This window comes from Phyllobates terribilis, unplaced genomic scaffold, assembly GCF_046119375.1.
Source record: "Phyllobates terribilis strain yellow unplaced genomic scaffold, ASM4611937v1 Scaffold_4__5_contigs__length_816908805, whole genome shotgun sequence".
Classification (NCBI taxonomy): Eukaryota; Metazoa; Chordata; class Amphibia; order Anura; family Dendrobatidae; genus Phyllobates; species Phyllobates terribilis.
This window is the reverse complement of record NW_027362764.1, coordinates 92,413,887-92,426,022: the sequence shown is the minus strand read 5'-3', so window position 1 is coordinate 92,426,022 and position 12,136 is coordinate 92,413,887.

The window sequence follows — 12,136 nt, the reverse complement described above, 5'->3', positions numbered from 1 at the left end:
AGCAAAGTGATGTCTAAAAATGTTCAGAAACCCAGAGTTATTAAGGGTGGAGATATCTCTAATGTTTTACAGATTTGACAAAGTGCTCATTAGATGAGGCATTAAATATGCTGCTATGACATTAAGCTTTCAAGGTTTAGATTTATGAATGTGACTCCTTGTGCCATAGAAGTGATGGGTTGTAGAATTTACCAGGTGGAAACTTCTACTGGAATTACTTCAATTTAACTTTTCCTATGTAGATGGAAAATATAGTTGTTAAGAGTTTTCTTGCTGGCACTCCTTATACACAAGTTTATAAAAGCAAATATACTGGAAAGTATATCATAGATATTTGCTAGAAAAGTATATTATAGATATAAACCCCATATGTATTATATTAAATTTAGCCTTAGCAAGGCTTTCCTTTAACAAAATTTTTCATAAATGATAAATTCTCAACTTATAAGCCTATGCAACTTTGTGTACTTTTGTATCAGTGGGACTAAAGGCCATTAGACAAAGGAGGGTGATAAATGATTGCTCTCTGGTGGTAAAAAAATAGCATCTCAGACCACATCGGCAGTGTTAGATTATTTTAGCCAATTATTCAGTCGGTGATAATCGTCAGGCAAAAGAATTCCAACATGTCTAATCGGTGTTTTGAATGATTATGAACGTTCATTGGTGGGGCATTGGTCAATAGGAGCAATTGTTCGTTTCATCAGTCAATGATAGATCATTATGGTCTAAATTAGCAATTTTTGCTGACTTTTCCCCTTATATGTTTGAGGGCTTTAATACTTGAATGTTGTCTGATTGGCTGATAGATTACTCGGCTGACAGCCAGCTCAGCTATCTCTGCCATATACGGGAGCGCTTGTTCAGCCGAGTGCTTCTGTGCTTTCTGAGAAAGCCGCCGACTGACACACCGACCAGTGGCTTATCTCAGGGAAAACAATGCAATCAATAGGACGAAATTGGATATGTCTGATTGACATTATTCCCAACCATCATGTGTGCTTGGCCGAGGATAGTCTAATATGTATGACCAGCTAAAAGGACTGCCAAAGGACTGAATTTGAAATGGTATTGACCTACTTACCCACTCTACCATTGAAAACAGCGTGACTTGTTTTGACCAACTGAGCATGTGAAGACACAGGATCTCCCGTGGGCATAATACTACTCAGACAACACAGGGTGATGGTTAAACAACGAGCCAATACTTTATTGAACCCCAAACAGACAATAACATATAGAACAGTCCCAGCAAAATAGCCAGGATGGTGCAAAATTACAGAGTCTCACCCTTCCGCTGACTTGCTGGGATTTGGCAGCTGTGACTCCGTGGGGCTTCCAGGGCCGACTACTCCTACCAGTGGCACCCCACTTTTGGCAGGCACCCACAGAGAGGAGGTAACGAAAAGCTTAGGAAGTTAGTAGTCCATTGAGTTAAATGGCCATGAGACCCGAGGGTCCAAACCTGGCTTCTTTGAACAAATCCATGGGTTCCCTTTTGACTGGATGGTCCCGACCTGGCTACCCCAAACATGTTCATGGGACCAGGTGACCCTTTTGACTGGTGGGTACCAACCTGGTTTCCCCAAATGTATCCATGCGTTCTGTGATAGTCAATGGAGCAGATCTGTATTCCTCCAGCCAGGGCCATGGTCCCTTAGGCTGGAATCCTGTTGAATCCAAATCTGTGTCCCTCTTGATGGAGCCATGGTGTCCTGTAGAGCTGTCACGTAGAGTGTTCCTGGCTGTGGTTTTGTAAATAATTTTTTGATACAGAGGCATATCCCCCTTATATAGTTCACAACTATCCTTTCCAGCCAACATCCACAGGTCAAGAATCAGGGTAAGGATCTGGATAATTAAGATTAAATGCTGTGCTGTCACAAAGCATATAGTACCTGACAGCACAAATCTCATATGGTATGTATACAATTTTTTTTTTCAGTTCGAAGGGCTGTGTAGGTAAAATTAGTACTGTTAGAAGGTATAAAAAACGTAAACCCCTACCACGGGTTTAATGAAGTGAGAACATCATAGAGTCCTATAATGTTATTATATTGGGTCTTGGTTTCAGGTTGGGCAGGTTTTGTGACCTGAATATGGGTACCAGTTTGAAATTGTATTACACTTGTATAAAACCAGTCAAAAGACCAATTTCTACAATTCAAAAAATTTGAATGAAAATAAATTCATAGAATTTTTTAAAATTATTAGCCTGTCTAATAACAAACTAACAAAATGCTTGTTCGTCAGGTGAGATGATTTTTAAGCAAGCTGTGTAAACAGGACATGTGCTGTCTGACAGACATATTATTCTATGAGCACAGAACAATTGTATTCATTGTGCTATGCATATAAAACTGTGGTCAGCTTGCTAAACAGACTAATAAACAACTGCCAACTGTTTGCATGTAGCCGAGCAGCTTTTATTTAACCATCTATATGGGCCCCTGTGCTGGCTCGGCCGCGTCACTGCTAGGAGACACGGCCCTGTGCGCGGCCGTGTCTCCTAGCTGTGACGCCATGCAGTGCGCGCCCGGCCTGCAGTGCTGCACCGAAGAGCCTGAGGACTGGAGCCGAGCCGGGGGATGGTGAATGTGAATGTGTGTGTGTATGTGTATGTGTGTCTGTGTGTGTGTGTATGTGTGTGTATGTATGTGTGTGTGTATGTGTGTGTATGTATGTGTGTGTGTATGTGTATGTGTGTGTGTGTATGTGTATGTATGTGTGTGTGTATATGTGTGTGTGTATGTATGTGTGTGTGTGTGTGTGTGTGTGGGCAGATGTCATTGTGTGATGTCTGTTTGTGTGTGTGTGTGGGCAGATGTCATTGTGTGATGTCTGTGTGTATGTGTGTGTGTGTATGTGTGTGTGTGTGTGTGTGTGTGGGCAGATGTCATTGTGTGATGTCTGTGTGTGTGTGTGTGTGGGCAGAAGTCATTGTGTGATGTCTGTTTGTGTGTGTGTGGGGGCAGATGTCATTGTGTGATGTCTGTTTGTGTGTGTGTGTGTGTGTGTGTGTGGGCAGATGTCATTGTGTGATGTCTGTTTGTGTGTGTGTGTGTGTGTGTGGGCAGATGTCATTGCGTGATGTCTGTTTGTGTGTGTGTGTGTGGGCAGATGTCATTGTGTGATGTCTGTTTGTGTGTGTGTGTGTGTGTGTGTGGGCAGATGTCATTGTGTGATGTCTGTTTGTATGTGTGTGTGTGTGGGCAGATGTCATTGTGTGATGTATGTGTGTGTGGGCAGATGTCATTGTGTGATGTCTGCTTGTGTGTGTGTGTGGGCAGAAGTCATTGTGTGATGTCTGTTTGTGTGTGTGTGGGGGCAAATGTCATTGTGTGATGTCTGTTTGTGTGTGTGTGTGTGTGTGTGTGTGGGCAGATGTCATTGTGTGATGTCTGTTTGTGTGTGTGTGTGTGTGTGTGTGTGGGCAGATGTCATTGCGTGATGTCTGTTTGTGTGTGTGTGTGTGTGGGCAGATGTCATTGTGTGATGTCTGTTTGTGTGTGTGTGTGTGTGTGTGTGGGCAGATGTCATTGTGTGATGTCTGTTTGTATGTGTGTGTGGGCAGATGTCATTGTGTGATGTATGTGTGTGTGGGCAGATGTCATTGTGTGATGTCTGTTTGTGTGTGTGTGTGTGGGCAGATGTCATTGTGTGATGTCTGTTTGTATGTGTGTGTGTGTGTGTGTGTGGGCAGATGTCATTGTGTGATTTCTGTTTGTGTGTGTGTGTGTGTGCAGATGTTATTTTGCGATGTCTGCGTGTGTGTGTGTGGACAGATGTCATTGTGTGATGTCTGTTTGTGTGTGTGTGTAGGCAGATGTCATTGCGTGATGTCTGTTTGTGTGTGTGTGTAGGCAGATGTCATTGCGTGATGTCTGTTTGTGTGTGTGTGTAGGCAGATGTCATTGTGTGATGTCTGTTTGTGTGTGTAGGCAGATGTCATTGTGTGATGTCTGTTTGTGTGTGTGTGGGCAGATGTCATTGTGTGATGTCTGTTTGTATGTGTGTGGGGGGGGCAGATATCATTGTGTGATGTCTGTTTGTGTGTGTGTGGGCAGATATGATTGTGTGATGTCTGTTTATATGTATTTTTGTGTTTCAAATGTGTTTATGCGTGTATGTATATGTCTGTATATGTTTGTGTGTGTGCGTGACTGCGTGCGGCCACCTGCTGAGTATAGTTGGCGCCGTGCGGCCTCCTGCCGTATCTGGGGGGGGCGCCGTGCGCCCCCCGCTGTGTATAGATGGCTACGTGCGGCCCCCCGCTGTGTATAGATGGCTACGTGCGGCTCCCCGCTGTGTATAGATGGCTACGTGCGGCCCCCCTCTGTGTATAGATGGCGCCATGCGGCCCCCCGCCGTGTATTGATGGCGCCGTGCGGCCCCCTGCTGTGTAGAGATGGCGCCGTGCGGCTCCCCGCTGTGTATAGATGGCTACGTGCGGCCTCCCGCTGAGTATAGATGGCGCTGTGCGGCCTCCTGCTGTCTCTGGGGGGGGGGCGCCGTGCGGCCTCCCGCTGTGTATAGATGGCTACGTGCGGCCTCCCGCTGAGTATAGATGGCGCTGTGCGGCCTCCTGCTGTCTCTGGGGGGGTGCCGTGCGGCCTCCCACTGTGTATAGATGGCTACGTGCGGCCTCCCGCTGAGTATAGATGGCGCTGTGTGGCCTCCTGCTGTCTCTGGGGAGGGGCGCCATGCGGCCTCCCGCTGTGTATAGATGGCTACGTGCGGCCTCCCGCTGAGTATAGATGGCGCTGTGCGGCCTCCTGCTGTCTCTGGGGGGGCGCCGTGCGGCCTCCCGCTGTGTATAGATGGCTACGTGCGGCCTCCCGCTGAGTATAGATGGCGCTGTACGGCCTCCTGCTGTCTCTGGGGGGGGCGCCATGCGGCCTCCCGCTGTGTATAGATGGCTACGTTCGGCCTCCCGCTGAGTATAGATGGCGCTGTGCGGCCTCCTGCTGTCTCTGGGGGGGGCGCTATACTCAGCAGAAGGCCGCACGTAGCCATCTATACACGTATACTCAGCAGGAGGCCGCACGTAGCCATCTATACGGTGCCATCTATACACAGCGGGAGGCTGCACGTAGCCATCTATACACAGCAGGAGGCCGCACGGCGCCATCTATACACAGCGGGAAGCCGCACGGCGCCATCTATACACAGCGGGAGGCCGCACGGCGCCATCTATACACAGCGGGAGGCCGCGCGGCGCCATCTATACACAGCGGGAGGCCACACGGCGCCATCTATACACAGCGGGAGGCCGCACGGCGCCATCTATACACAGCGGGAGGCCGCACGGCGCCATCTATACACAGCGGTAGGCCGCACGGCGCCATCTATACACAGCGGGAGGCCGCACGGCGCCATCTATACACTGCGGGAGTCTCAGTGCTTTGCAAGAGCAGTCAATAAATTCTGCTTGACTAATTCTGAGCACCATAAAGTCTGGTTCGCTTCTAACCTGCTGTCTTCATTTTCAGCTTGCTGAATTCTAACTCATTTACGGTCATTCGAGAGGATGCCTTTGCTGGTCTCTTTCACCTTGAATACCTGTAAGTGCTCCACTTAATGTCATATTTTTGATTCTGTTCTTCTTCATCTACTGGCATGTGCAATTGTAAGAGCAAGTATTCATATGAATTTATGACCTACTTAAACCTTCGAGGACCTTAAATTTTATTCAACCAAATTTTTTTCCAGTTTAAAACTATGGGACATATATGTGCCTTGGTCCTCAAAGGGTTTTTAAAGGGGCTGCAAACATAAATACGAAAAAAAAAATTAAATTAGTGCTTTTTGTGTTCATTTAATTTTTATTTGAAGTCCATTTTTTTTATATACCTTGAAATTAAGCCCTACCCCATGGAATGAAGCCCTACCTACATGACATCTGAGAGCTACATGGATCCCGCTTGTGAGGTGCCTGTCCGTCACTACTATTCAGTTTTAGGGTCCACTCACTAAGCCATATATTCTCTCATGCAAGAGAATAGGGCCAATTATGCTAATGACACTCGGCTCAAACTCTGTCAGAGCTTCAACTGAGTGTGATCCGATTCTCTCGCAGCACAGATATGGAGAAGATGGAGAACTTACTTTCTCCATCTTCTCCATAGTCTCTGTGAGTGTTCATCGGACTGCACTTGAATGACATCTGAGTGCAGTCTAATGTTTTACGTGCACCCATAGACTTGTATGGGTGCACATGGTCTGAATATCGAATGAGATTATTTTCTCATGCCGATAATCGCAGATCTGCACTGTCCCATAGTATAACATAGGACCGAGTCCTATCCGATAAAACATCACATAGCATTCGGCCGTGTTATACGTCAGTGTGAGCGAGCCCTTAGAGTCAAGGAATATTTACATGCAGATGATGATATTACTCTCCAAGTGTATATTTTTTTAGGCGAGTTCATAGTAAATGCTTTGCCTTTTTGACATGTGATCAACCAAAGAACAAGAAAGATTTAGGACCACCCCTATAGAGAAACGGAAAATAGTTTGGAGGACTTGCATGTCCTTTTTTATTTATTATGAGAAAATCATAAAAGATCCCGTTTTTTAACCATGCTGTGACTTTCTGCTGAGGGAGAGGGAGAGAGCTGCCCTATTCAGAGTCTGTAATAAGACCTGCTGACAAAAGTGTTGAAGATACAGTCTAATGTGAATTAACAATGAAAAAAAGTTAATTTCACAAATGGCTTGTATTTTTTTTAATACAAACTTTTTTGTTTTTACAGCTCCTTTAAAGGGAATCTGTCATCAGGTTTTTGCCACCTAATCTGAGAGCAGCATAATGTAGGGTTAGAGGCACTGATTCCAGTAATGTGTCACTTACTGGGCTGCTTAGTGTTGTTTTGAGAAAATCATTGATTTGTCAGAAGGTAATTATCACTAGATGACTAGTAAGTTCTGTAGGACCCCATTCCCATCACTGATTAGTAGATTTCTGTGTACACTGAGCATGGGCAGAAAGCTGCCAATCAGTGGTGTGGGCGGGGCTATACAGAGCGCAGCATTCAGAGAGCTGCTAGATCTGCAGCAGATAAAACGGTGATTTTCTCAAAATGACAACAAGCAGCTGAAAAAGTGACACATCGCTGGAATCAGGGTATCTGCCCCTATATTGTGCTGCTCTCAGATGGGGCAGCACAATTAATATTGTGCCAAATTAATTTCCCATGAACTATCACATGATCTATCACAGGGGATCATGTGACATGTCACATGATAAATCAGGTGTGGGGGGGGGGCCCGCGCCTTCTAAACTGCCCGGGGCCCTTGCTACTCTTCATCCACCCCTGATCCTGACTATTAGAAACCTGTGAGTCTGTGAGTTTTGGATCTTTTCACCCATGGGTCTGAAAAATTTTAGCTTATCGGAAACTTCTCAATCTTGCTATTTTGCATTTGTCTTTGTCTAACTTTCTTTTCTGAGTTTTTGCATCATTAACTGTAACTATCTTACAGAACTATTGCATGTATAGCCAACTTCCCTGCTATTGGATGCCAAAACGTAACCTCTCATCAAGCAGCAGAAATGCTGATGTCTCTGTCTGGTACTATAATGCCTACTATACCAAGATTTAGAATCCAAGTAAGCTAACCTTTAATGCATGTTATATCATGGCAGGAGATCTGTAACCATAAACTGCTAGTACTTGTAGTACATGACATGTACCAAACTCCTACGGCTTCTTCATAAAGGACTAATGAAAAGTTTTAACCTTCCTTGGAAACCTGTTTCTTTTGTCATTGCCGATTCTCTTAAGTTGCAGATCTTAAAGAGATTTCACTTGCTTTTTTTTCTCTAGTATTGTTTAAAAGTTACATAGCTTTGACAGGGTAAGCCACGATTAATTCATTATTGACGTGTCTGACATTTACTACATAATAAAGCTGCATGTAACCTTTTTAGCGGTCAATTCTTTGCAAGCCATGCAGTAATGAACAGATTAAAGTTACTTGAAATGTCTGAAAATGTATGGAATTCCATACAATAGTGCTCTGATTTCCTTAATGTATCAGAAAAGGACCCCCTGTTGAATGCAAGGAATTTGGAAAGATTTTTTTCTTTGTATGCACAATATGGTACTAGAAATCAGCTTTTCTTTAACTAAAGTATGGTCACCTGGGCTTGTTAAAGGCATTCAATTCCTTACAGAAATATTTTAACTTCAGAGTTTTGTACCTTATGCTAAGGAAGAGTAAAAGTCTACAAGCATTTATCTTTTAACCGCATTTTTTAAAAAGAAAAGTTTAAATTACTTGAAAAAGTTTTGAGTAAAAAAAACCCATTTGAAATCATTATTACTGTAATATATAGTAATGTGGGGCTTTTAACAACATGTAAAGGAAACCTGACAGTGGATACATGCTGCTCGAACCACAGGCAGCATGTATCAGGGACTAGCTGTATTATTTCAGCCATGTATGTTTGACTCTGAAACACTGCAGCGTTTCAGAGTAAAACATACTTAAAAAGCTGCCAGGGATCGGGCTGCATGTGAGACTAGTCAAAAAGACGGGTCTCCGGAGGCTTCTTCTTGATTGATCCACTTCTGGGCATGTGTAGAGGGAGGCCTCTCAGTCATAGGCAGCAGACAGGGAGAAGCTGCCAGGGACCTGTCTGTCTGATCAGTTTTTCATGCCAGTGTACGATGCATCTGTCCGACGATCTGCTGTCAGGTTCTCTTTAAATGTATGCTTGTTGGAAGATGATAATAGTGAAGATAGGGAGGTGACATTTTCAGACCTACACAGTTATCGCAATGTAAAGGCATATAAATGACCTAATCTATTGGTGGCGAAACAAAAGAGCCAATTTTTACTATGATACACTTTCATCGTATCGATCCTTATCGATCCATGGTGCACACCAGTGTGGGTGAGCAATGGCAGCTCCTACATATTTCCTACTCTTCCACAAATCATCAGGGCTACTCTCTGTATCTTAACTGATCTCTCTTGCATGCTACAAGACACCGGAAAGCTTCCACCACACAGGATATTAAAGCAACTGCTTATAGGTGAACATGGTGTCACCGGTGTGTCAGAGGTGAAAGACAGTCGCCCTGCAGTTGGTTGCAGGAGATCTCTACTTTTGGAATAGCAGACATCTTCTTAGAGGCTGGCTGTCTCTAGGACCCAGCGGCTACCTCCCTCTGGCTAATTAGCTCCCTGGCCTGGGTGTATAAGTACCTGATGTGTATGAGAGGGAGGTGCCGGGGATATTCATTACTACTTGTGATGCTTTAGCAAGAGCAGTACTTCGTCCTCTCTGGAGCTCGAGGCCGTGTGCGCATTTATCTAAAGCTAAGCAATCCCCCCCTGTTTGTCTACCCTTGTTGTCTATAGAGTTTAGTGGAGATCAACTAGTGCTCATCTCCTCCCGTCCCTAGCCTTAGCTATATTCCAGGGAAAGTCAGGGTGAGGCACGAGTACGGCGATTGGTGAAAAGGCAATATAGGGATGGTAATTGAGACAGGGTGACACTAGACCAGACTAGGAGGTCTCCCCTTCCCCCTTTCTCTAGAGGCTCCCTTTCCCTCTTCCCTTTGTGTTGCACTAAGTCTTTCCCACACCTGGCGTGACACATGGTATTAGTTTGCCGTTAGTGGATGTTAACAGTAGTAGCAGCAATCAATGGAGCAGATATACAAATTTGAAATAACTTAATAATTAAATTAAAAAAAAAAAATAGAAGCATACATAAATATAGATGTATCATAAATTACAAATATTTTTTTAACATGTATATGTTTAATAACAAGACCCCTTTGAGAACTATAGGATCAGGCATGTTGAAATCCAGCATGCCCAACTTATTATTGTTCCAAGGTTGGATGTGGGACAATGCCTTACAAATTAGATTGTTGGCCACACCGGCTTAAAGAAGCACCCTCATCAACGTTTTTATCCTTTTAATATATTGCAATCATCATATTATATAGCACTGTGTACTTACAATTGCTCATTTTACATTTCTACCCAGTTAATTATTTTCTCTTTTCCATTAGTCTTATGACATCACGTGGTTAAAAACTGACTAGCTGAATCTTTCTAAGCTCTGTGTAGAAACAGGAGGTCTCTTTTCCCTGTATGGATCATCATTAGAACTACAATTCTACTCACTGCAACGTCTCTGTTGGGGAAAGGAGTGCAGCAGCTGGGTCTGGATTTGAAGAGCGGGATGACTCATGCAAAGGATACTTCCTGTTTCTACATAGAGCTTTAGGTGCTTTCACATTGCATTTAGGCATACGTCCAAACCCCCTGCAAAATGGGATACAGACAGTGTCATATACTGTAATGGTGCCGGCAGAGTGAATGTGCTCTCTGATGTGCATCATTTTCGGGCGTGTATGCCTACCGAATACTACACCCAGACATAGTTTACTATGTCTGAGTGTCTGCCCCCAGTAGACGTACACTCCCGAGAATTATGCTCGACAGACCGTACCGTACATTAACTCTGCCAGCAATATTACAGTCTATGGACCCTTCGGCTCATATGTCCGAATCTCGTTTTGCTTGGGGTTCAGACAAAAGCCTTGACGGGGCCAAGGTCTGGGTGCCTGAACACAGTGTGAAAGCACCCTTTGAAGGATTAAGATGGGAAGTCTCTTTTTCCTGCATGAGTCATAACTGCAAAAGTCCCTGGCAGGCGGATAAGCGGAGCAGCTGGGTCAGGAGTTGAAGAGCGGGATGACTCATGCAGGGAAAAGAGACTTCCTGCTTCTACATGGAGCTGAGAAAAGAGAATAATTAACTGGGTAGAAAGGGAAAATGAGCAATTGTAAGTACACAGTGCTGTATAATATGATGACTGCAATATATTAAGAGGACAAAAACTTTGATGGGAGTGCTTCTTTAAATCAGGCATGCCAAAATATGGCCAATTTGAAAGGGTTTTCCTGGTGTAAGATATTAATGACCTATCCTTAGAATATGTTGTCATGATCAGTGTGGGTCTAATGCCCGGCACTTCCATCAATCAGCTGTTTTCAGATCCAGTGGTGGTTGGATGTAAACAGTGCATGGAGTCGGAAGAGCACAGCGCCGTTCACTGTATACTGGCCATTCCTGGGTACTGCAGGCCATAACTCAGTGCCTCTGCTGGTCATTGTATTCTTCTCTTGAGATAATAGTTGGAAAAAAAAAACGTTGAGAGAGAAATTATTGTTTTTTCCCACGGATTCTGTGTGAAAAATCCTCCAGGTGTTTCCATATAAAAAGGAATGCACTCATAGCTTCATAAAGGACCAATATGAATCTCACAATTATGGGGGCCACATTATGGCGTTTCATTATATAAATTAGGCCCGATGTTAATATTGTATTCTGAATTAGTGGAGTTTTAACAAATAATTACGGCTTAGGTGTATTTTAGACAGTCCGGTGCTTGTCCATTGATTATGTGCCGGTTGAGCTATTTTTAATGCCTGCTTCTCCTGCAGACCTCTCCCTGCTGAATATCCCAGGAGCTCCGCTTTTCACCAACCCGATGCGAAGCGTGGCAGGTGTAAGCCGTTATGCAAATCCCTAATTGTTCTTTGTGACATCAGCTAATCTATATACCGTGCATTATTTACATCTCTGCACATTTAGGCACCAGACAAGAGCTTTCCTGGAGAATAGTTAAAATACAACACTAAAGTCATAAAACTCCGGGAACCCTGAGAAGTCAATACCCCAAATGGCTCATTTAAATATTGTGTTTTCTAACTTGAATAGTGGAACTGAATGCAAAATCCAGATGAATATTTACAGCATCTAAGAATAAAACCTGATTATCTTCTGAGTGCCTCTAAAATAAATTGTACTTTCTGTTGTTGCTGAGCAACTGGCCCACTGTTTTTTTTTGTCCTATGTCTATGGAATAGTAAAAAAAACTGTGACAAAAAAAAGGTGTACCAATTATAGATAAGAGGCATTGTTTAATCTTCTACTCTTACTTGTTCGCTCATTCTAGGCAGCACTTTCCTTCTTTCACATGCTGTAGCTTGCCAAACATTTAAGGACCTCTTATAAGGAGTGACTTATCTCCTCCAGACTAATCAACAATTGCAGATCTAGCGATATAGCTAAGGGACGTTAACGCCTTCTGTTTTTTGGC